Genomic DNA, 22,629 nt, shown 5'->3' with positions numbered 1-22,629 from the left:
CCTGACTTCGAGACTGGAGTTGCCTTGAAATCAATTATTCACCTGTTTCCAAACAGTTTGGCTGCAGAAGTAAAGCTGTTGTTGCCCGCCAGACCTGCAGAGTGATTGCACCTGATGTGAGCCACTGGTGAGGTGGTAGGATCTTATTTTTCAATAATTTCACTGGAGACAGTGAGCATGAAGGCAGGTCGCGGAAACTAAAGGAGGATAAACACAGCAGCTCAGGTCTGAGGCACTGCACACAATCGCCCCCACATGCACTCGGTATCCTCAATGCTGCACGTTCTGATTTGCGCTATAGCACACATATGCTGTGTTCCAAATGGCGTACTTGTGCACTAACACTCACTATTTTGAGTGATTCAGTGCGTTAGCACCGTCAAGTACAGAAACATGCAGTGCACAACAAGTACCAGGATGAAGCACTCAAAATACCCCCAAAAAAGAAGTGTGAAATGCTGGACACTTTCAACCCTAAATGGTCGCCATCTTGGCTCTGTCGAGGAAGGGGCGGGGCCACCGTCGTGAAGAATTTTCAAATTAAGGCGCTGGGGAAGCTGCAGATGTTCCTGAACACCACACAAAAGATGTTAGTTTTCACTACTGCTGCTGCTGCTGCTGGAAAAAAGAAGCAGTGTGTTTATTCAGTGTGTTAAACAGAGGAAAGAAAAACAGGTTCATTTCTAAGTAAAATATTCAAAGCTGCAGATATTTTGGTGGGTGATGGGTTCACATGCTGAGATCATTCATCATTTCCAGTCAGTGCAGAACATCAGTGTGTGATTTGAAACAACAATACTCTGTCAAAATTCCTGCTCTACACAAGCAAGAGTCCTAACATGGAAGAGCACTATTAGTTAGTGTACTACGGGAAGTACGTTATCTGGAACACAGCAATGGAGAGATACACAAGCGTTGGACTAAACATGAACATCGCCGTTTCCCGTGCGCACACACACACACACACACATGCCAAACAATTAGTTAATGAACCCCACCCTTATCTGTAATCCTAACAATAAACAAATTGAGCACTTTTCACTCTTTACAGCTAAATATCTTGTTTTATGAGAAGGAGCCCCACCCATAAAAACACACACACACACAAAGCCATTTAAAACATTGCAGCCCATTTTTCCCCACTGTACAACAGTTGGGTACAATCACACTGTCTTGGAGGGTTTGTTTTGTAGATGGAAACTGTTAGTAACATGTTTAACACACACATTTAGCACACGTATGAAAATGCAGAATCCTGCAACTGAGACCAACAGTTTTCTGAGACTGACTTGTAACAGTTGGGAACGCACAGGTGGAATTCATGATGGCTCAGTTTCAATAAGTGTCCCAGGGAGTCATGAACCACCGGGAACAAAAGCAGGACCTGGAATACAGCCGTCATTGATACACCTGTGCTCGCCTTACTGTGACAAGTCAAAATGACTAACACAAGGTCACCTGCAGAGACACGTGCATCAGTACACAAACACATACCGCCAGACCAACAGTGCGATTATCCAATTTGGATGATTAACTGGAAATCAGTCATTTAGAGAGTAATAGCACAGAGAAACGCTGGCGCCATGGAGATTTGTGTGTTGAAAGCCTGCCCTGTAACTAAAAGGTCACTAATTTGAGCCTTGTAACAGCGAATGTAGTGATGGATACAACCTTTTTCCTCAGTGTAAGTAAGACTGAACAACAGCATCAGTTAAATATGGGGGCTTCATCACTGATTCCATTGATTATATCCTGTCCATTTGTCTAAAAGATGAGCACTTAAATGTTAAAAGCTGTCTATTGTTCTTGTGAAGTGACACGGTGTTCTGCTGCTCTTTCTCTCGGGTCGATCTATGTTCTCTCCTGGCACTCGGCCACCCTCCACAAAGCCTTTTTTTGCAGAGGTCCTCCAGACAGCTGTATTAACAGGAAGAGAGCCTTGCTGAAGGATGGGTTCAGGCAGAGTACATGATAACTTGCCTGGATACGGCCCCATTATACACTCAAGTTCTGTTATCATTTGTTTTATTAATAATAACAACTTGAAAACGTGACACGCTATCAATCCCAGCAGACAACTGCCGCTCCTCGTGGAGATCAGGGGTCAGGATCCGCCATACAGCGGCACATCTGAAGCTCATACATATTCAGCGTCTTGCTCAACGGCATTTCAGCAGGGTCGTTGCTTGATGATGTGAATTGGGCCGTGATATTGAGGGACACCATAAAGCACCACTTTGTATCTGTAAACTTAAAGCAGCAGGTTTAAACGGACTGGTAGCAAGTACTCCGAGTAAACTGGCTGCCAGTCCGAGGGATACGAAAAACAATCAAGTAAATTCATCATATAAATAAAACCATGTATACACACTTACAAGTCAATTCTATTGTTCTAACCTCGACATAATTTCTAAAAGTTTAGCCAAACATAAACCACTTTTAAACCTAACAATCACAACCCTCTTGCACTAAACCAAACCTCCTACCTGGAAACAACCCTTAAATAACTTTGTGAAAACAAGCATCAAACACGGTCTTACTCATTTTCCGTCTTCTCATTGCAACAGATTGATATCATTCTCTTGTCTGTACTCTAAATATAACTTTGGAGTAAGTTCCCTTAGCATAAAAAGTGGAAATGTGGTTTAACAGCCTGCCTGATTCTGCCCAAAGCCAACAAAGGCTTTGACAAACCAGTCCTTCCCGTCTTAAATTGTACCGGTCCAGATGGTAATGTCGAAAAGTACAGAGACATTCTGGTATTGGCATCACAGTATCTGGATGTCATTTATTTGTTTAATGTTTCATGTTTTTGTTTGCCTTTGGTCAAATGAACTTTTCCCTGGATCAATCTCTCCACCGCCAGTTCACTCGCCCCCCTCGAGTTGGCAACTGGAGTTAAGGTAACTCTTGCTTTAAGATGAAGCAACTTAACATTTATTAACTAAAGCTACACTTCCAGCTACAGTTTAAACAATATTAACTCTAGCATAGCTGGCAGTAATGGTCCAATCATCTTCAAGCTATCAACATTTATTTTACTAGGATGGAGAAATTGCTTTGAATTTGGTTGAAGATCGGTTACTTACACTTCATCACGCCTAGCAGAGTCCTGTGAAGCACACATGTAGTTGTGATTTCTTTATGTGGTTGGTTGTGAAATCCTTCAGCTCAGACATTTCGCACTCTAAAACACATCTGTTAGTTTAAACCAGCATGGGCTGCCATGTACAGCAATTATTCTGTATTTCTAGCTCTGCCGATGAAAACGGCTCCACTATTACTCAACACTAAACACACCTGCGACAGGTCTCTCCTGCAAACAGTGATTTCCAATCAAAAATTTAGATTTTCACTGGCAGGCTTTATTTTTCTTCTTTTGCTTTATTGCTCACTGACATTAAGACAAATTCTATTTCCGCTGAGTGGTTAAAATTGATGACTGAAATTACATCCTTTAAAAAGTAATAATAAGAACCAACTGACCAAAAAAAAAAAGTTTTATACTGGAAAACCCTCGGCGCTTACGATTTTATGTGGTATTTAATTCATATATGATGCCCTCGTTAGCTACGCTCAAAATCAAAGACAGAAAGACAAAATAATTAATTCCCCCTAAAAATAGGAACAGCAAATATTTTAACGTTTTGTTTAAAAAGGACCTGGACAACCAATGGACTAATCAATTTTGACTTTCATTGCAGCTCAAGTCTGTGATAGAAATGTATTGGTTGTGGAAAAAAAACCTCACACACACACACACACACACACACACACACACACACACACACACACACACACACACACACACACACACACACACACACACACACACACACACACACACACACAAACCTATTTGTCATCTTTTCCCCTTGTCACGTTCCAGAGGCCATGAAACAGATTTTTCCGGCACACAACATCAGATTTAGGCTCAAACTGATGACATCATCTTTAGGACACGGCAGCGCAGTCCCTTTGACCACAAGATGGATGACATCACTCAACTAAGTTGAAAACAATTGTTCTTGAAACACCATACTGTGTCACTGGCCCATAAAAGGCACAGAAACATGGTATGTGGGATATATCACATGGCCTTGTTGTGTTTGTCTAACCTCCCACCCAAAACATATCAGTGACCGTCCTGGAAGGCCAGAACAAAAGATGGGTCCTATCCAGCGATTTCCTCTGCTGAGGTAAAGGAAATTCTGCCTTCCCATGCTTCCCATCCGGCGACAAGAGTCCGAGACATGCGACACAACACCGCGCACATCTGACAGGGTATCTCTCCTTGGCTCCCACCAGATACATCCTCAGTGGAAACAGAGTGCGTGTAGGCGTCCATGCATCAGGAGGGGAACTGACAAGGCAGAAAGTGTGTTTGTGAATCTGTTTGATTAAATGCTTAAAATAAAAAAAAGCTCTAAAATGAATTTGATTAAATATTGAAGGAGTCGCTGTCAGGAGTTTTCTGTGGGGTTGTCCTTCCAAAATAAAACTCTTCAAAGCAAAGACTTTGGCCTGGGTAACACACTTCGATAGTTTTATGGCACCTAATGAATTTCTTTAGTCCCATCAACTATAGAATAATGTCTTCTCATTTGATATCAAATTTTCATCCCTGGGCTACGTCCACACAAAAAAATGATCTCGTTTTAACTTGGCAATATTAACGTAGAGTAAATCTCATTGGCATCCGTGAGCAACAGCATTTCCCATAAGAAGCCTCCACTTGGGCACCACACTCACGTGGATAAAATCACCGTTTCAACTTAGGAAGGTAAATGCAACATTAGAACGTGTCTTTCATTCTTTTCAAATAAAATGATGGCCATATATTTGTGCATGTTGCATAACCTGCTGTAACTGGAGGCTTCCAACTGATAGCTTGTGAGGCTTTAAGGGAACATCAGCAAATTGTAGTGTCGAGCGATAACTTGCAACTTGCATGTGAGGCGTCTAGGAGACATCAGTTAATTGTAGCACCGAAAAACAACCTGGGTTACACTCTCCCCCTCTAAACTGCATTAAAAACTACATACTTTGGATGATTTTTTTTTTTTTTTTTTTTGCATGCCTCAAGTTACTTCTCACTGTGAGGCAACTGCTCTAACCAAGTGCACAATGAAAAAAAATAAAGTCTCTTTTGGACTTTTTTGTTTGTTTGAGTTTTATATTGTTGACCTTTGGTTTGGTATTAGTAAGCCTGCACGTACAAACCCGACCCTGTGTGGTTTACCCTTAGAGGGACTCACCTTAGGAGGTCTCACCCTCCATGAACCATGTGGCTTACCCTTACAGGGATTCGCTCGCCGTGAACCGTGTGGCTTATTAAGGGGACTCGTCCTCCGTAAACCATGAACTATGTGTGATACCTAAGCGGGGCTCGAACTCGTGTCTTCATGAGATCGTTTCCAGCTCGTCGACAATGCTGGCTAGCTCCTGGAAGGTTGGTGGCGCAGTGGTTAGCACAGTTGCCTCAGTAAGAGGGTTGGGGGTTCGATTTTCCCCTTTGTTATGACTTTTAAATAAAATCATACTATAGCATGTCATCCAAATTATGAAAAAAAAAAAAAAAAAAAGCCAATGTTGCAAAAAGTGACCTAAAAGTCATTTTTTTAAATCACTTTTTGGACGACGTGCTATATAGCATGACTTTTGGGTCACTTTTTGGCCGGCCACCACGGGCACACCGATCGACGAAAACAAATTCTTTTGATAACTTTTAATTCCAAACATGTTAAGAGGGCACAGACTAAACTTCAAGTCGGTTTGACAAAATCTGTAGGAGGAGTTTGTTAAAGTACAACATGTGTGAATCGCCAAAAATGGCGACTAATTTCAAAATGGCGGACTTCCTGTTGAGTTGACGTAATGGTGCGTTGGAACTTTTTTGTACGTTTAGGTGTGATACACATGTCCACCGAATTTTGTGCATGTAGGTAAATGGAGCCGAGGGGGCATCTGTTTAGGGGGCGCTAGCAAGCCATTTGGCCACGCCCACTCCACTAAAATACGAAATGTTTCACCAGGAGAGACGGGTGTACCAACTTTCATGAGATTTTAGAATATGATAAAGCCTCCAAAAATGCAGTTGTTTACGGAGAATCATCATAATCGCTTGGATAACAATAGGGCTTTCGCACCATCGGTGCTTGGGCCCGAATAATTTGAAACCCTATTATGTATATTTCCAAATCTGCATGACTCATTTAATAGACTATCAAAAGGTACTACTTTTCACGCAGTACTGAATCATTTTAGGGTGGATGACAGTTTTGCCATTTGAGCACACAGGATGTAATGCAACATCGCTCTTTGAGTAACTGAAACTGGTTACACATGGGGAACACTGGGTGTGACATGGTGCAATCTGTTGTTTAATGATCAGTCACTTTATTTCTGCTCAGCTGCAGCAGGTTTGCCTCTGTAATGACCGAGACTCTAATACGAGCTGTAAAGGATGAGTGGCAGCCGGTTGGAGATACAACAGACGCTTGGTGCCGTACCTGTGCTCCAACATAACGCACAATCAGTCAGCGTTTTCGTGGCGCAGTCAGGGTCAACTATTCTGAAGACAGATCCTGAAGAAATGACGTTTTTAAAGTGTAAAAATTAGGGCCTAAAAACTCTAAACAATACTGTCAATATGTCGTCTGACATAAGCGCCGACCAAAACACTGACTGTAAGAAGAGAAGCATTTACACTGTACATAAAAATGGGCAGCAAATTCAAACAGATCCAAAGAGAAACCCACTTGGTTGCACATCAAAAATGTTGACACTCCAAATACACAAACATGATAAACATGTGTACTGTGCGCGCACACACACACACACACACACACACACACACACACACACACACACACACACACACACACACACACACACACACACACACACACACACACACACACACATGTAGAGTCACGCTGCCGGGGGATTCTGAGCAGAATGCAACATGCGTCACTAATGACACGCATCGGCCCTCCAGCAGAGACACACGGCTCAGTGTAAAGACACACTGTTCCTGCATGTGCCGGAGGGCGATTTTCTCTTGCAGAAACATTGACCTCGAATACCAGGCTGAGGTGAGAGCACAGCTTTAGCCATCACGTCAAACCACAGAAGGCCCACACGGAGGTATTGTTCTGTATATTGGAGATGATTCAGGAGGGAATTGACCGTTTTAAATGGTGCATCGTTTTGTTAATGGTTTTACTGGTACCCCGAGACGCCGGGGCATTCGTCACTTTCAGGAGACCTGCAGCTCTTCATCAGCCCGCAGGTCGAATTATAAGTTTATGAGCCACGTTTCTTTGTAATTTTCATCTCATTAAGTCATGCTAGGACACACTACCAGGCTCGGACTATGAACGGGCATGTTAAGCGAAAACAGTACGAGATGTTAACTGGAAAATATTCAACTACTATTCAAGGAAATGATATTCTTTGAAACAATAGCTGCCTTAACTTTCCAGTTTTGTATGATTTATTTGTATATTACTATTTGAAAGTCTTGACCCAACCCTTCCTCAGACATGCAAAATTAGTCTTTCCTAATGTTCAATTACTCAGTGTTTTTGTAATAATCAGAGATGTGATCACTGTTTGGGTGTAATACAGCCACGGTGTACATGTAACAAATTTGAACTTCGGACATGCTGAAAAGCAGTGTTTAGGTCTCTCTTGTTGAAAGTTTGTTGTCAAGTTCATTGCACCTCTGACTACATCCAGCAGTCATGTCACCGTGTACTGACACACCTTGGAGTCCTGCTCTACCTCACTACAGCAAGATGACAAGTTAAAACATCAGAGATTGCCTGCGGTGTTAAATTGCTCTTTAAAATGTACAGAATATAAACGATGCTGTGGATCCCGTGCGTCCAACATCCTTGAAAGTATGTCTGTCATCTTTGGCACAACACAGTAATGACAGTTTTGATTTTACATTATAAAAAAATCGTATGTTGCAACTGACGTGCACACGAGGGTATTTGTGATCCGGCATGGGAAGAAACAAGCAAACTGTGGATTATCACCATGGCGATCCTGCAGATCCAGTGCCACCAGAGACGTAGCTCATAGTCCAACAACTTTTACCCTTTAGCCTAAATACACCCCATCACTGAGGACAGCTCTGACTATAATGCTTAAAGAAACACACACACACACACACACACACACACACACACACACACACACACACACACACACACACACACACACACACACACACACACACACACACACACACACACACACACACATTATTGACAAGTGAGACCCATGTCAGACTAAATGTGTTGTCAGACTCATGTCACATCTTGTCACGCCTTACCACACCACACATCTAAATAAAGCTCATTAAAACCATGACTAAGCACAACAAATAACCTGCCAAAACACAACACCAAAGCGCTCCGCAGTGCTGACTCAACATTTTAGTTGTCCAGCAGCGAGGATGAGAATCAGCGTTCAGTAAACAAGCTGACCCAGTTAGAGGTAAGACAGCTCGGGACAGCACGTTACCACAGCGACAACAGTTTTCAGCAGCTAACAGAGATCATTGGGGCAGTGATTTGTTACTGGGTGTGTGTGACAATACCACGGTGTGTGTGTGTGTGTGTCCACAAGCAGGAACCGAGGTCTGGGTGTGCCTGCCAGATGATGTGGTTAATGTAGATGTTTGGTCACAGAAGCAATAAAGCATGTTTCCTGGACACATGAGGCCAACAACAGTTCATATGTGTACACACACACACACACACACACACACACACACACACACACACACACACACACACACACACACACACACACACACACACACACACACACACACACACACCTCATTTGGACAAAAAGCATATTTATCAAGTTCTCGACCTGAATTTACTCATATCGTACATGATGACAATTCAGTGAATGTAATGACAACCAATGATATCTACGCAGAGGTCTAAAGAACCAGTCAGACCTTAGCCACAGGCCTTTAACTGATCATGTTGAAATAAAACAGGAGAAACATAAAAGTGGAGAAGCATTAGATCGGAAACACATGCACTCATAATAGAAACCATAATCTTTAGACCCTGATCAATGCTTTGATACAAATTGTCTGATATGCGGCAAAAAAAAAATTGACAAAAGAAAATGCAGGAAAAAAATGCTTGCGGTTATTTAGAATTTGTTTTATTTATTTATTTAGCTATTTATAATGATTACATTCCCAGTAAAGTTCACCGTTCCAATGCACTGATGTCATTTTGGACAATAAAGTTGATTATTAAACTGTAAATTCTTGTGTTTGATAACCACATTTCAGTGGACATTTTATGACTTTGGTATTCTGCTCACATTCAGCCACACAAATACAACCAACAAAAGCATTCACAGTGAAATACGGTGGTTTTCCATCCGTGGCTGCTAAAACTCCAATGAGAATCCCCTTAGAAATACACACTTCAGACTAGCATGACTATTACACAGAGGGTCAGCCACCTGGTGATATGTCTTCACAGAAAATGATGACCGAACAAAAGATCCCCTCTGAACTTTACTCAGATTAAACAAAGCACACACACATGTGAGCTGAATGTCACAGCAGGATTCAGGGCTGAACTGTGAGAGATTTTATATATCTATAGATAGATAGAAGAGTTCTGTTGGTCAGTAGGACTTTTATAGCAGGGTAATAAAATTGCAGAGAATCATGGCTCGAGAGAAGAGAAGAGAAGAGAAGAGAAGAGAAGAGAAGAGAAGAGAAGAGAAGAGAAGAGAAGAGAAGAGAAGAGAAGAGAAGAGAAGAGAAGAGAAGAGAAGAGAAGAGAAGAGAAGAGATTTGTGGATTTAGATGTACACATGCGATATGAGCTTTCCATCACACTCAGAAATAGCAACACCGCATCCTCTCCAGATCCCCAAACAGCTTCAGGATCAACACCCGTAATGAAGGCATCCATAGAAGCTCCTCTCGTGCCCAGAAACACAGACCCACTCACTCAGTTTGGGTTAAAAATGAGCCTCACATGAACACACTGCGAGGAGCACACTCTCATCGGCTAATGAGTCTACGTCCCAGAGGCTGACTGTACGTGCCAGTGTTTTTCTTCTGCCAGTAAATATGTGAAATGACAGTCCGTTAATTGAGTAGATCTGGTGACCTGGAAGATTTCTCACTTAATCTCCATATTAATGCAGACCTTTGGGGCACAGCAATGGGGAACCCCCCCTCACCCCCCCTTCCCCTCCCTTAATAGCTGCACACTCACCCTCATGAGTGGCAAGCGACCGAAGCAAAACAGCATACCAAGTCACAGCCACTCTCTGCTCACAGTTGGATTAGTTTTGGAATAAAGATTCAAGACTTTAGAGGTCTAACTTCACCGATTAATGTATTTCTCTGGTAATAATGATCTATGGTTAAAAAAAAAAAAAAAAGATATGAAAGAAAAGAAACAACATATTTAGTCTCATCAATCACGAACACTCAAGATGATTAAAAGCATAATTGACATTCCGACGTCTGCTCTCGGTGCTGTGAAATTTCTGCCCCTTAGAGAGAGAGAGAGAGACACTTTAATAAGGTGACGACCGCGGGGATCAAAAGAGCCGCTGTCTGCCTCAAAAAGCTCATTTGGCCCAAAACCTGGCACATCTCCTGCTCCCATGGTCAGAGGCTGACCCCGTTGCCACGGTTACCCAACTCCACTATCTATGCAAACGCATTTTAGCTGCATGGGCAGATCCACTGTCGACGCTCTGTCAGACACACACAGACACTGTGAAACTAATGCAAAATGGCCACATAACGTTATCGGCACACATGCCGATCCCCAGTTAGCAACATATGAACGCACACACTCTCAGCTGCTTTCTGTAACTCACCCACCCACAACTGTATAATAAGGTTATTCTAACTCCACTCCGCCGGGACCTCTGGCAACCAAACAACTGTGGAATCTAAACACTCAGCCTACATACTGCATGTATCACATCAAACAGCCCCCTGACTGTGGATGCACAACAGTGTGGAACAATGGACCGTTGACTCTTTGAGTCAAGAGAAATCAGAGTATGAAAAATGAAACACTAAAGTTTTACTTTTGTGTCCAAAATGAAACAGGATATTGTCATTAGCCATGTTGTCCAATCCACTTTTTGTCAATCTTCTCTGTTGGGAGTACATAGACTGTATGTAAAACTGATGAAGTCTCCATGTCTGAAAAATGAAGTCCAATGCCTTAAAGTGCAATACCACCGAGGGCCACAAGGGGCTGGCTTAAAAAAAAAAAAAAAAAAAAAAAACTTCTGCCTCCATTGACTCCTATTCAAAAAGTCTCAAATTTCTCATTGAATACAAAATCAATAAAAAAAATTCCAAAAGTCATGATGGTATGTTTCGCTAAATTCACTCCTTCTGATCAGTTTTCTGGTGGTCCTTCTGAAAATAATTCCATGGTTAATTAGATAGTCGGGCTCAGAGAGAGGTACGTTTGGGGGGAGTGGGTCTGGTTTGATTTACATGCCTGGAGTGCACTCATGTTGCCGATACAGGTGGGCGGGCACGGCGTCCTCCAGTTCTCCATCTTTTCTCCACCAAGCTCCACCCTGTCTCCCAAACATGGTCACTTTTGGCTCCAAAAAAACAAGATGGTGATGGACGAAATAACAGACTTGAGGCTAACAAACCAGTGAGTGATGTCACAGTGGGTTGCCTCATGTTGGAGTATTAGATGTTCCATAAAAGAGGAATGGTTTTGCCCGTTAGCTCATACAATCAGAAAGTTTTGCAGCTCGAGTAATAAAATGTGGCAGTATTTTAGGTTATTTGAAGTATTTCCTGTAAAACGACTGGAAACCACAAGATAAGTGTTAAACCTTCAAATGTATCTAAAGACCTGTATTGTATACACGTGTGATAATACGGTAAATAAAAATATTACCCGTGATATGTTTGCCATCTGGTTTCATTGGGTGTAACATAAACGTACACACAAGCTTGAAGGCATGGTGTTTAATTGTGTTCAGCTCAGCGAGCCTCGGTCCTGGCTCACCAAACCCAGAGCTGCTCTCTGATCGTGCCAAATGAATGACAGATGAAGTCGAAACCCAGCGAGAGACAAGAAAATCCAAGATAATAAAAATGAAGCTCGCTTGCGCGCAAACACACACGTCCCCTAACAAAGGAAAAACATCGGAGTCCAAGACTCAATCAATTTGCAGGGAGAGTGGAGCCACATGTTTTTGATAAGTCCTCTAGCAGAGCAGGGTGAGGTAATGATGAAGTCATCTCTGTCCTCTGGACAGGTTCAAATCCACCGCGCTGTGTGCATTTTAAACACACACACACACACACACACACACACACACACACACACACACACACACACACACACACACACACACACACGCTTCATTGGTGGAGTTTCTACCAAAAATCCTGTATTTAAATCTGAAGCACGGCAACAAGTGCTCACTAACCCAGCTCCTCTTTAAGGCACTAGAAGTCTCATCCATCACTTATTTTCTGCCTTCATGTCCCCTTCCCTGTTTTTCCTGTTCCCGTTTCCACAAAACATTCCCAAGCAATCAAGTCTTACTATGGACACGCCTCGTTAAGGCTCCCTGCAGACTGCATCCACTCAGCCAGTCACTGCCACACTATTATTAAGGTCACCCTAATCTATGAGGCCATCAGTCCGTTACTCGACCACAGTGGACACTGTACTTCCTGTGTCTCAGAATTCATCTGAAGACCGGCTGAGCTCAGTCGTGTCTCTGCTTATTATAACACCATCCATTAGCAGAGAAAATAAACAAGAGACAACAGTTCAGACACAGACTGCATTTAAGTTTAAAAAAAAAAAAAAATTCCCCTCTGCTTAGCTCAAAATGTATGACATGTATGTAGGCCTATGAAAGTACAGTATGACAATAGTAAATTGTGACTGGCTGCAGTCACCCATTGATTTCAAAAGTTGTTTTGAAGCCTGGAATTTCAAATAACAACAACACATTTAGTATTAATACTGACTGGCTGTAACAAAGTCAAGTGTGTTGGAGGAGGGATTTGAAGAGGAACATGATGTCATTTATTGAGAAAATTTTGAAAACAGAAGAGTTTGAGCCTTTCAGTGCAGGGTGCAGCTCACTAATCTTCACATGCCGTTTAGGGGAATACGACAGACCTGTGCATTAAGAAGGCATTAACAGTAGTCATTTGGGAAAGGGCTGAGATTAAGCTACTGAAACTGCTGTAATTTGTCGAGTTTATATTTTCACATTTAAAACTACTTTTCATTTGAACCTAGAGAAGTTTGTCTGGAATATTCCTCCTCTTCTTCACTCAGCTAACACTGGCTACAAATGCCAGGACCCTCGGCATCTTCACCTCCCCAGAGTCTCAAGAAACTGCAATATTCATGAGGGCCTTACGAAACACTCGCAGCAAGAACACAAGAGAAAATGGAGTTTACATCATAGAGGATGTGCGGAGGCAGAGTAAAAATAAATATGGAGTATGTTTGCATTTTCTATCTATTCCGTCACTGGCTCTGGGTTAAATATTTCACTTATTGAAAGCCCCCTTAGGATTTTGAATTCGGGCCCCATGCTATCCGAGTAAATCAGAGAACAAGGGGGGGGGGGGTACCGTTTTATATTTCAGGTCCATATGGTGAACATTCACAATTTTTCAGAGGGCTCTGCATAGCAAAATAAAGAAAGAAAAAAAAAGAAGAAGAAAGAAATGTCAGAGTAGAGGCCTTTTGGAGACAATTATTATATTTGTCTAGACCTTTTTTTAAAAAGTTCAGATAGCAAAGCTTTGGTGTGGAAATAAATATCCTCAGAGCCATTACAGGTTGAGAAAATATCAAATAGCCAGAGGTGCTGAGGAGGTGCTTGGGGTGACGTGCTATGCGATTGGGGGATTCAAGGGAAAGAGGTATGGGGAGGCCGTCGTTGAGACTTCTGATCATGACAAGAGGAATAGTGAGAAAGAGTCACTGAAGACCAAAATGACACAAGTGAAGAGATGGTGGGAAAGTAAGAGGACTAAGAGGAGATGCACACTGTTGCATGTAGATCCGCAGAAAGTGAGACTAACTGCTGCCATAAATAAACCAGATTTCACAACACGTCTACCTTGTGTCTGCAGGAGAATGGATGGACAGTGACTGCCAAAAGCTGCTTTATTGTGGAGGTACATTTTTATCCCAGGAATAATTATATTAGGCACTGCTTGCTGCACTGTGTAACCAGGCCCAAAACTGAATGCTTTTCCATAAGACATTAACTTATTGGCTGTAGGAGCATATCAAATGTCTTGCAAGGGTTTGGACTGAATTACTGATTCATGAGTAACTGCTAATACCTCATGTGATTTCACACTATGAAATGAAGGGAAGATTAAGTAAACCCTCAACTGGATTTTTGGTGTTTTCCAACAATTTATCAAACAGCAGTTCCACATGGTGTGGATTTTTAAAGCCCCTACAAAGGCAGGATTTGTTTAACTTTGTCAACTCCTCAGTATAAAGAAATACAATATTGCTCACAGCAAACACAATGTGCACCCACCCACTACCCGTCCTGCTCAGTGAACAGCACAAAAGCAACAACAATCATCCCTGAAAGTTTTGAATCACTGTGCTTCTCATTTACATCAAATACTCAGAAAACTGGCGCTTTTTGACATGTTAAAATATCCTCAAATGCCAAAGTTGAGTATGACATAATAAAAGTTGTTGACTTTACTGCACCTTCCTCAATTAAAACACAGTGTGCAGTGGTGTGAAAAAGTGTTTGCCCCCTTCCTGATTTGTTTTTTTTGCATGTTTGTCACACTTAAATGTTTCAGATCATCAAACAAATTTAAATATTAGTCAAAGATAACACAAGTAAACACAACATGCAGTTTTTAAATGAAGGTTTTTATTATTAAGGGAGAAAAAAACATCCAAACCCATATGGCCTTGTGTGAAAAAGTGTTTGCCCCATAAACCTAATAACTGGTTGGGCCACCCTTAGCAGCAACAACTGCAATCAAGCGTTTGCGATAACTTGCAATGAGTCTTTTACAGCTGTGGAGGAATTTTGGCCGACTCATCTTTGCAGAGTTGTTGTAATTCAGCCACATTGGAGGGTTTTCCAGCACCAACCACCTTTTTAAGGTCATGACACAGCATCTCAATAGGATTCAGGTCAGGACTTTTGACTAGGCCACTCCAAAGTCTTCATTTTGTTTTTCTTCATCCATTCAGAGGTGGACTTGCTGGTGTGTTTTGGATCATTGTCCCGCTGCAGAACCCAAGTTGGCTTCAGCTTGAGGTCACGAACAGATGGCCGGACATTCTCCTTCAGGATGTTTTGGTAGACAATAGAATTCATGGTTCCATTTATCACAGCAAGTCTTCCAGGTCCTGAAGCAGCAAAACAGCCCCAGACCATCACACTACCACCACCATATTTTATTGTTGGTGTGATGTTCTTTTTCTGAAATGCGGTGTTACTTTTACGCCAGACGTAACGGGACACACACCTTCCAAAAAGTTCAACTTTTGTCTCGTCAGTCCACACAGTATTTCCCCAAAAGTCTTGGGGATCATCAAGATGTTTTCTGGCAAAAATGAGACGAGCCTTAATGTTCTTTTTGCTCAGCGGTGGTTTTGGTCTTGGAACTCTGCCATGCGGGCCATTTTTGCCCCGTCTCTTTCTTATGGTGGAGTCATGAACACTGACCTGAACTGAGGCAAGTGAGGCCTGCAGTTCTCTGGATGTTGTTGTGGGGTCTTTTGTGACCTCTCGGATGAGTCGTCGCTGCGCTCTCGGGGTAATTTTGGTCGGCCGGCCGTTCCTGGGAAGGTTCACCGCTGTTCCATGTTTTCTCCATTTGTGGATAATGGCTCTCACTGTGGTTCGCTGGAGTCCCAAAGCTTTAGAAATGGCTTTATAACCTTTTCCAGACTGATAGATCTCAATTACTTTCTTTCTCATTTGTTCCTGAATTTCTTTGGATCTCAGCATGATGTCTGGCTTTTGAGGATCTTCTGGTCTACTTCACTTTGTCAGGCAGGTCCTATTGAAGTGATTTCTTGATTGAGAACAGGTGTGGCAGTAATCAGGCCTGGGTGTGGCTAGAGAAATTGAACTCAGGTGTGATAAACCACAGTTAAGTTATGTTTTAACAGGAGGGGGCAAACACTTTTTCACACAGGGCCATGTGGGTTTGGATTTTTTTTTTCTCCCTTAATAATAAAAACCTTCATTTAAAAACTGCATTTTGTGTTTACTTGTGTTATCTTTGACTAATATGTAAATTCGTTTGATGATCTGAAACATTTAAGTGTGACAGACATGCAAAAAAAAAAAATTGGAAATCAAACACTTTTTCACACCACTGTATATATTAAAATATCAGCATGAACTGGAATGCAGAAATAGGGCGCTGATTAAATCCCTATCGAGAGGTGTAATGGGGATGACCCTGACCTTTGACCTCCTTTAATAAACAAGAGCACTGCAAAACACAAGACATATTTAAACGAGATTTCTTTAACCCCATCACTATACGTGTATTTTACTGTAAGTGAGCAACGGCATGGCTGTTTGAATTCTCTTATCGTACCCGAGTGTGCACGAGACTTAACGTTGTGACCAACCGCATGAGAAAATGTGATTAAATGTGGTTTTAATGACTCAATAAAAGGACGAACAAGTACTTCTGTTCACAATGCCATATATGTTTTTAATCGCAAATGAATCCGATAAAACGCAAGTAGCCAGCTTTCACCACGCAGGGACGCAAATCGCCAAGCAACACGCAAACCAAACGTCATTTTTACGCAGTGTTGTGTTGCGAAGGCATGAATGAAAGCGTCCACGTACCTGCTGTGAGGAGGTCAGAAGCAGCGGCGGACCTGCAGACTTGCGTCCTCCGTCCTTGTCTGTCTCGGACTCGTCTCTGACTCACCGTTTGAATTCCAGTGGCTCCGTTCAAACACGACGTGTCCGACAACTTTCACTGCTGTTCACTGGATGCGACGCTGTTAACCCGCTCTCTGCGGGCTGTGCGGGGCTTTTGCACACATGCCGCGGAGACCTAAACACGCCGGCTGAAGCGGAAACGCTGGCTCACTATAGGGCAGGAAGTGGATTCTCATTTGTTGAAACGGGCGGCGCACTATTTCGCAAATCCCTTGCTTTGACACGGAGAAACACGTGATTCAGGCGCGCTGCTGTTGACGTGTATTATTTATGTTTGTCCTGATTCAGCCAGAGGGAAATATAAGAGGCGCTTTGGGGAATTTGTTTCACACTTCAAGGTTACAAAAAAAAAAAAAAAAATGTAAATGAAATGTACATGAATGAATCGAACATATTTTACACTCTTTAAATGGGCTATAATTGAAAGTGTATATGTTATTTACGTGCTGCATGCAAATATATTAATAAATGCAATTAATTATGTCTTGTGAAGATGACTGATATAAATCTTTATTAAACTTAATATACTCGTGTATTGATTATATATTATATGGTTCATGTTTGTCTGATATCTGTAATATTAAGGTTGCCTTTGTTGCTTAAGCTTTTACCCATATTGCCATGTAATAATGCACAATCTTGAACCAAAAATCAACCAAGAGTAGCCTCTGTAGAAATAAATATATATATTATTGCTTTTCTATTGTTCTATTATTATCTTATTGCTTCTGTATGCTGCTGTAGCGAAAAAATGTCCCCTCGGGGATTAATAAAGTAACTACCTAATCTCACCTAACCTATATATATATGGGTTATACACATAACAAATGTTGCAATGCCTCCATCTAGTGGCCCTGAATGTGCTGGTGTAAAGAAACCCCTGGTAGGAAAGATTCACGAACTTGCTTTACAGAAAGTTGTGTTGTTGTTTTTACAGTGGAGTTCACCTTTTCAAAGCATTTTACACAGACAGTGCATAGAAGAAGTCAATGTGAATAACACTGGGGACAGTTGCAGTATCTGAACAAGAAAAAAAAAGTAGAAGTACAAAAGAAGTACATTATATTTGGGAACCAAACTTAAAACCTAATTAATTAAACTTAATTTAAACTTAAATTATAGATTATTTTTGCATTCATTTCACAGCAGTATAGAGATGAAAGGTGATAGGGGATTGATCACTGCCAACATTTTGTCTGTATTATAACACAGGGAATCTGAATAAGTGTTACTTTAACTCCTGTTCTGAGTATTAGGCAGCATAATATGCGCTTTACAATAGAAATAAATGCTCACATTAACAGTTAAATCCTCCATTTGTTAATGCAGCATTTAAATAGTCCACAAAGGCTATATAATGTCAGCATTTGTCAGTAAAGTGAAACTTTGAGGAGGGAAATTATCTTTGGTAGCCATCCAAAGCTGCATATCCATCAATCGTCACAAACTGACAAGGATATAATTAACAGATTGTAACGTACATCTATCGCAGCATCTCAACTCCAGCTCTTTATCAAAGTATGTTTTTAAAGTGAAAGCAAAACACAAGTGTACATGCATGAGATATGCGGAAGTGCTTGATAGTGGGTGTCGTTGCAAAAACAAAGACACAATTAAACAATGTTTTGATTACTGGAACTTATCAAACATACCAAACTGACATTCAAACAATTGACAATAGTCAATTGATTATTTTACATGGCACCCAACTCTACCAAACTGGTACTCCAAATAATGACATGCCAAGCAAACCTTTTAGTCAGTGTGTGATGCATCTTTGTGCATTCATATTTCATATCGTATTCATTTAACCTGACAAAAGTTCTGGCAAATATTATCTCCCACTGACCATGAATTACACAATACCAACATTGATGGTCCTCGTAGAAAAAGTATTTGTGATGTGGAAAGTACAAGAGGCTCCATAATTCAATATGTATGCAAAACATTTATATGGAGAGTTCTGGGTGTGCCAAAGTCTAGCACAGTGCACAGCGGTGTGATCTTGCTTTATCTGATTTACAGGTTACAGATTAACAATCTGGTTAGTTGATAGAAACATATGCATAAAATTTATCTCAGTCTCATCCAGTGGAGAAAAGTAGCAAAGTTCACTCAACGCCGTATTGAAGTTTAGAGTTGTTTGTACTTTATTTGAGTTTTTCTGTTTCATGGTACTGCATACTTCTGCTGCTCTTCATGTATCTCACTGAAGGTACACTTTACAGATTAAAGTTTTACATTGAACATGATAAGCCTATAAAGTACACTGCACAATGTTGTAGATTAAACCATGATAACCAAATACGTTTGGATCCCCACACAAAAAGTAGTATCTGGTTGGGGCCTCTTGTCACCTATCTATGAGCTTTTCACAATTCAATTGAAGAGTTCCCATTGTAAAAGAAGAAAAAAAAGACACAAGAGTATTTCAGAAATAAATTGTGTGGCTGGACTTTTTTATAATTCTTATTTTCAGCCTCAAGACCCTGAGATTTATCTTGCGATGCTTGGAATTGGACAAATTTGCATGATTGCATATATTAGCCTGGTATTACCGACCCAAATTCACTGTGTGAATTCATGGGTCTCTCCATGCTGCATAGAGGATTTTTTTTTTTTTTTTTTCCAGTCGTTGCATCTGAATGGGCAAAGACCTCAGGTTAATTTGATTTTCAAACTATTTGAGCAGCCTTTAACCAACTGGCAGTGACTGGGAGTCACTTTTATTCAGTTACAAACAGTTATTTATTTAGTTTTATTTAGTTTTGTTCTGCATGCATGTGTGCAAACTATTTGATCAGCCTTTAACCAACTGCCATTGACTCCCATCTGTGCTGAAACACTACCACCACTGAAACATTTTGAAAAAAGAAAACTACTTCAAAGTTATTCTACCCACAGTGGTCGCTCATTGGTCTGCTCCTCACAGCGGCAAACATCAATGCAAACAGGGTTTCCAGACTATAATCATAGCGAAGAGAACTAGAAGCTCAGTCAGCCACAAAAGGGAAATGTAATTTACACGCGTTACACATATTGCATTTACAATAACAGGACAGATGTGAAGTCAATGACCTTGATTTTTGACCTCAGACCACTCAAATCAAATCAGTTCATCTTTGTATCCAAGCGACTGTTTGTGCAAAATCTTAAACTATTACCTTAAGGTGCTCCTGAGATGTCAAGTTCTCAAGAATGGGAGGATGTGAGGTCACTGTGACATTGACCTTTGACCTTTGTCCCTACAAAGTCATCCTTGGAACAATGTTTGTGCCAAATTTGAAGAAGCTCTATGAAAGTATTATTGAGACACTATTTTCACAAGAATTATTCGGAAGGACACATCAGAAACAGTTCCAATAGTTTTGGCTATTGCTGTCACGGAGGCAAAGAAAAAGAACCCATTTAGCCGAAAGTAAAGAGGGGTGAATCATTTCACACAGCTCCCATGCTACATTCAAAAGATGTTGGCAGGAGGCAGAGTTGTTTAACAGACATGAAACTTTAAGAATACAAAACTAAAATAACCACAAATAACACACTTGCACACCACCAGCCTGACCTAATTACATCTTACTAATATTATCAGGTCAAGTCCATATCAATTGCAGTCTTTTTAATCTGATAAGAGTAAAGTCCATCCCATAATAGTTTTATTTCCTTAATACTTTTATAACCAACATCCAGTAGAACGAGACTCTGCATACCAAGGTGCAAAGTGGGACACCAATGTAATGATACAATATTATCTTTGGAAATCATGCTTCATATCTTTGACATGGTTCCTCGTGCGTCCTATACTTCCTCATAAAGTGCGTTGTTCCTATGAATCATGAGTCAGTTTTTAGGAAGACGGTTTTTAGTTTTTGTGACTCCCTGTCATTTTTATTTAATTACAACAACATCACCTGTTCAAAGAACCATCAGACTGCTGTTACAGTTTTCACATTTCCTTGTGCACAGAAAACTTAGCCAGCTTTGATGACCTCCAAAATACAGATATGAATGGGTAATTGTCATACACAGCAACTGTTGCCATGAGCAAGAGCTTTTATTTTTTCAGTATTTTTTTGTCAGTTGCTGAAATGCTTGACAGAAAATATCACATTTTCTCCTATGGATTTATTCTTTTTTTTTTTTTTTTTTTTTTGTAATCTCAAGTCCATGTTTTAAAATCTTAAATGTTCAGGGTGACCTGATAACTGAGTGCTTAGAGTCAATACCACATTGGTGCACCAACCCCAGGCTGGATTCCATCCAGGGTCTGGTCAAATAATGTTTTCAGTGTCAAATAATAGCTACAGCTAAGTCATAAAACTACAGTTCTTCATGTTTGGATGTTTAATTACCTAAAACTGGGATCTTATAGAGTATATTTTCCACATAGTTACCACTAAGTGTCAGTCTTTTCCTCTCAGCCATCCTGTGCAATGCTCGTTCAGAGAGCTGTTTACATGATTATGACTGTCAGGTCTCTGCTCTGTCATTACCTATTTTCTGCATGCATGTGTGAGTGTTTAAATGATAAACCTGTGTGTACCTGCAGGAACGGGGACGCGGTCACGTCACGATTTTGTCTCCTGCTGCAATCAGTGATCTAAATAGGCCGAGTGAAGGGCCTGGACCACTTCACAGGCCCTCCAATACGAGTAAATAGCTGCATGGACGACCACAAATGGCTCACAATGGGACATCGGGCTGCTATTCATAGAACAAGTTACTATTTTCGCCCATTCTTTTATTTTTTTTTTACTCAACTGTCACAAGGACAGCTGAGGTGTATTCTGGGAGAAGAAAGAGGAAGAGAGAATAAGAGGGTCTAAAAGTGGAGTAAGTGGAACCATAATCATTTTTAAAGAGCTGCGGCAACAGCTGAGAAATCATGAAACGGTGAGGATCCTCTACAGCCTTGATTCTGGTCTCCATATTTGTCTTTATTCCCCAAAAAATCTTCCCATATCTGCAGGTGTATGTTGTGAATTTTACAAAATGCATCACCTGCTTTGTTTTGTCTAACATATTTATGCCACCACTGTCTATTAATGCTTTGGCTTCATTTGCATCTGTTATTTTTTAATTGTATACACTGTATTTCATATGTTGCTTTTATATTTTTAACAATACATCTCTACTGCCATCAGTTTGACCCTGTGATCAGTTTTTATTCACGTCTGCCTCCAAACAGAGTTGAAGTCGATGCATTTGATTAAAAAAAATATTTAAAAAAATGATGATATCAGCAAACTATTCCAAAACATTCTAGTCCATGACGGACATGTTAAACCCTGCTATCACAATATACTATTCCAACTATTAACATGTAAGTCATCTTATTTTACAAAGCTTGAAACTGTCTTACAAACTTGGACTCAACCAGCGCAGGAAGTTTACTTTTATCTTAACTCCACATTGATATAAATTCATAAAGCATCATTAGAAGTAAACTGCTATTTGAGCCAAACAGCATGGGTGGACACTTTGATCAACAAGTGCTTTCATCTGCCTTCATTTTTCCTCGAGCTGAGAGTGGCCAGGGCTGGGTTTGGCCACCTTCACCCATCCATGCTGCCAAATATTCACCCCCCCTCTCTCCTCTGGCTCCATACATGAGACACTTCTGTCCTGTCA

General features: G+C 40.9%; 1 protein-coding gene across 1 annotated transcript in view; it reads right to left on the bottom strand.

Moving 5' to 3' along the window:
• The window catches only part of add3a (adducin 3 (gamma) a), a 106,503-nt gene extending 89,414 nt beyond the window's left edge, over positions 1-17,089 (bottom strand). Inside the window, exon 1 of the mRNA XM_069714605.1 lies at positions 16,900-17,089. The gene's annotated coding sequence lies outside the window, so the exon portion shown is untranslated. The remainder of the gene's footprint in view (positions 1-16,899) is intronic.
• Positions 17,090-22,629: the final 5,540 nt, after the last annotated feature.

This window comes from Brachyistius frenatus, unplaced genomic scaffold (assembly GCF_029030835.1).
Source record: "Brachyistius frenatus isolate BFR_SWC_R1_liver_20210118 unplaced genomic scaffold, ASM2903083v1 Contig_132, whole genome shotgun sequence".
Classification (NCBI taxonomy): domain Eukaryota; kingdom Metazoa; phylum Chordata; class Actinopteri; family Embiotocidae; genus Brachyistius; species Brachyistius frenatus.
This window is presented reverse-complemented; position numbering and strand designations above follow the sequence as displayed.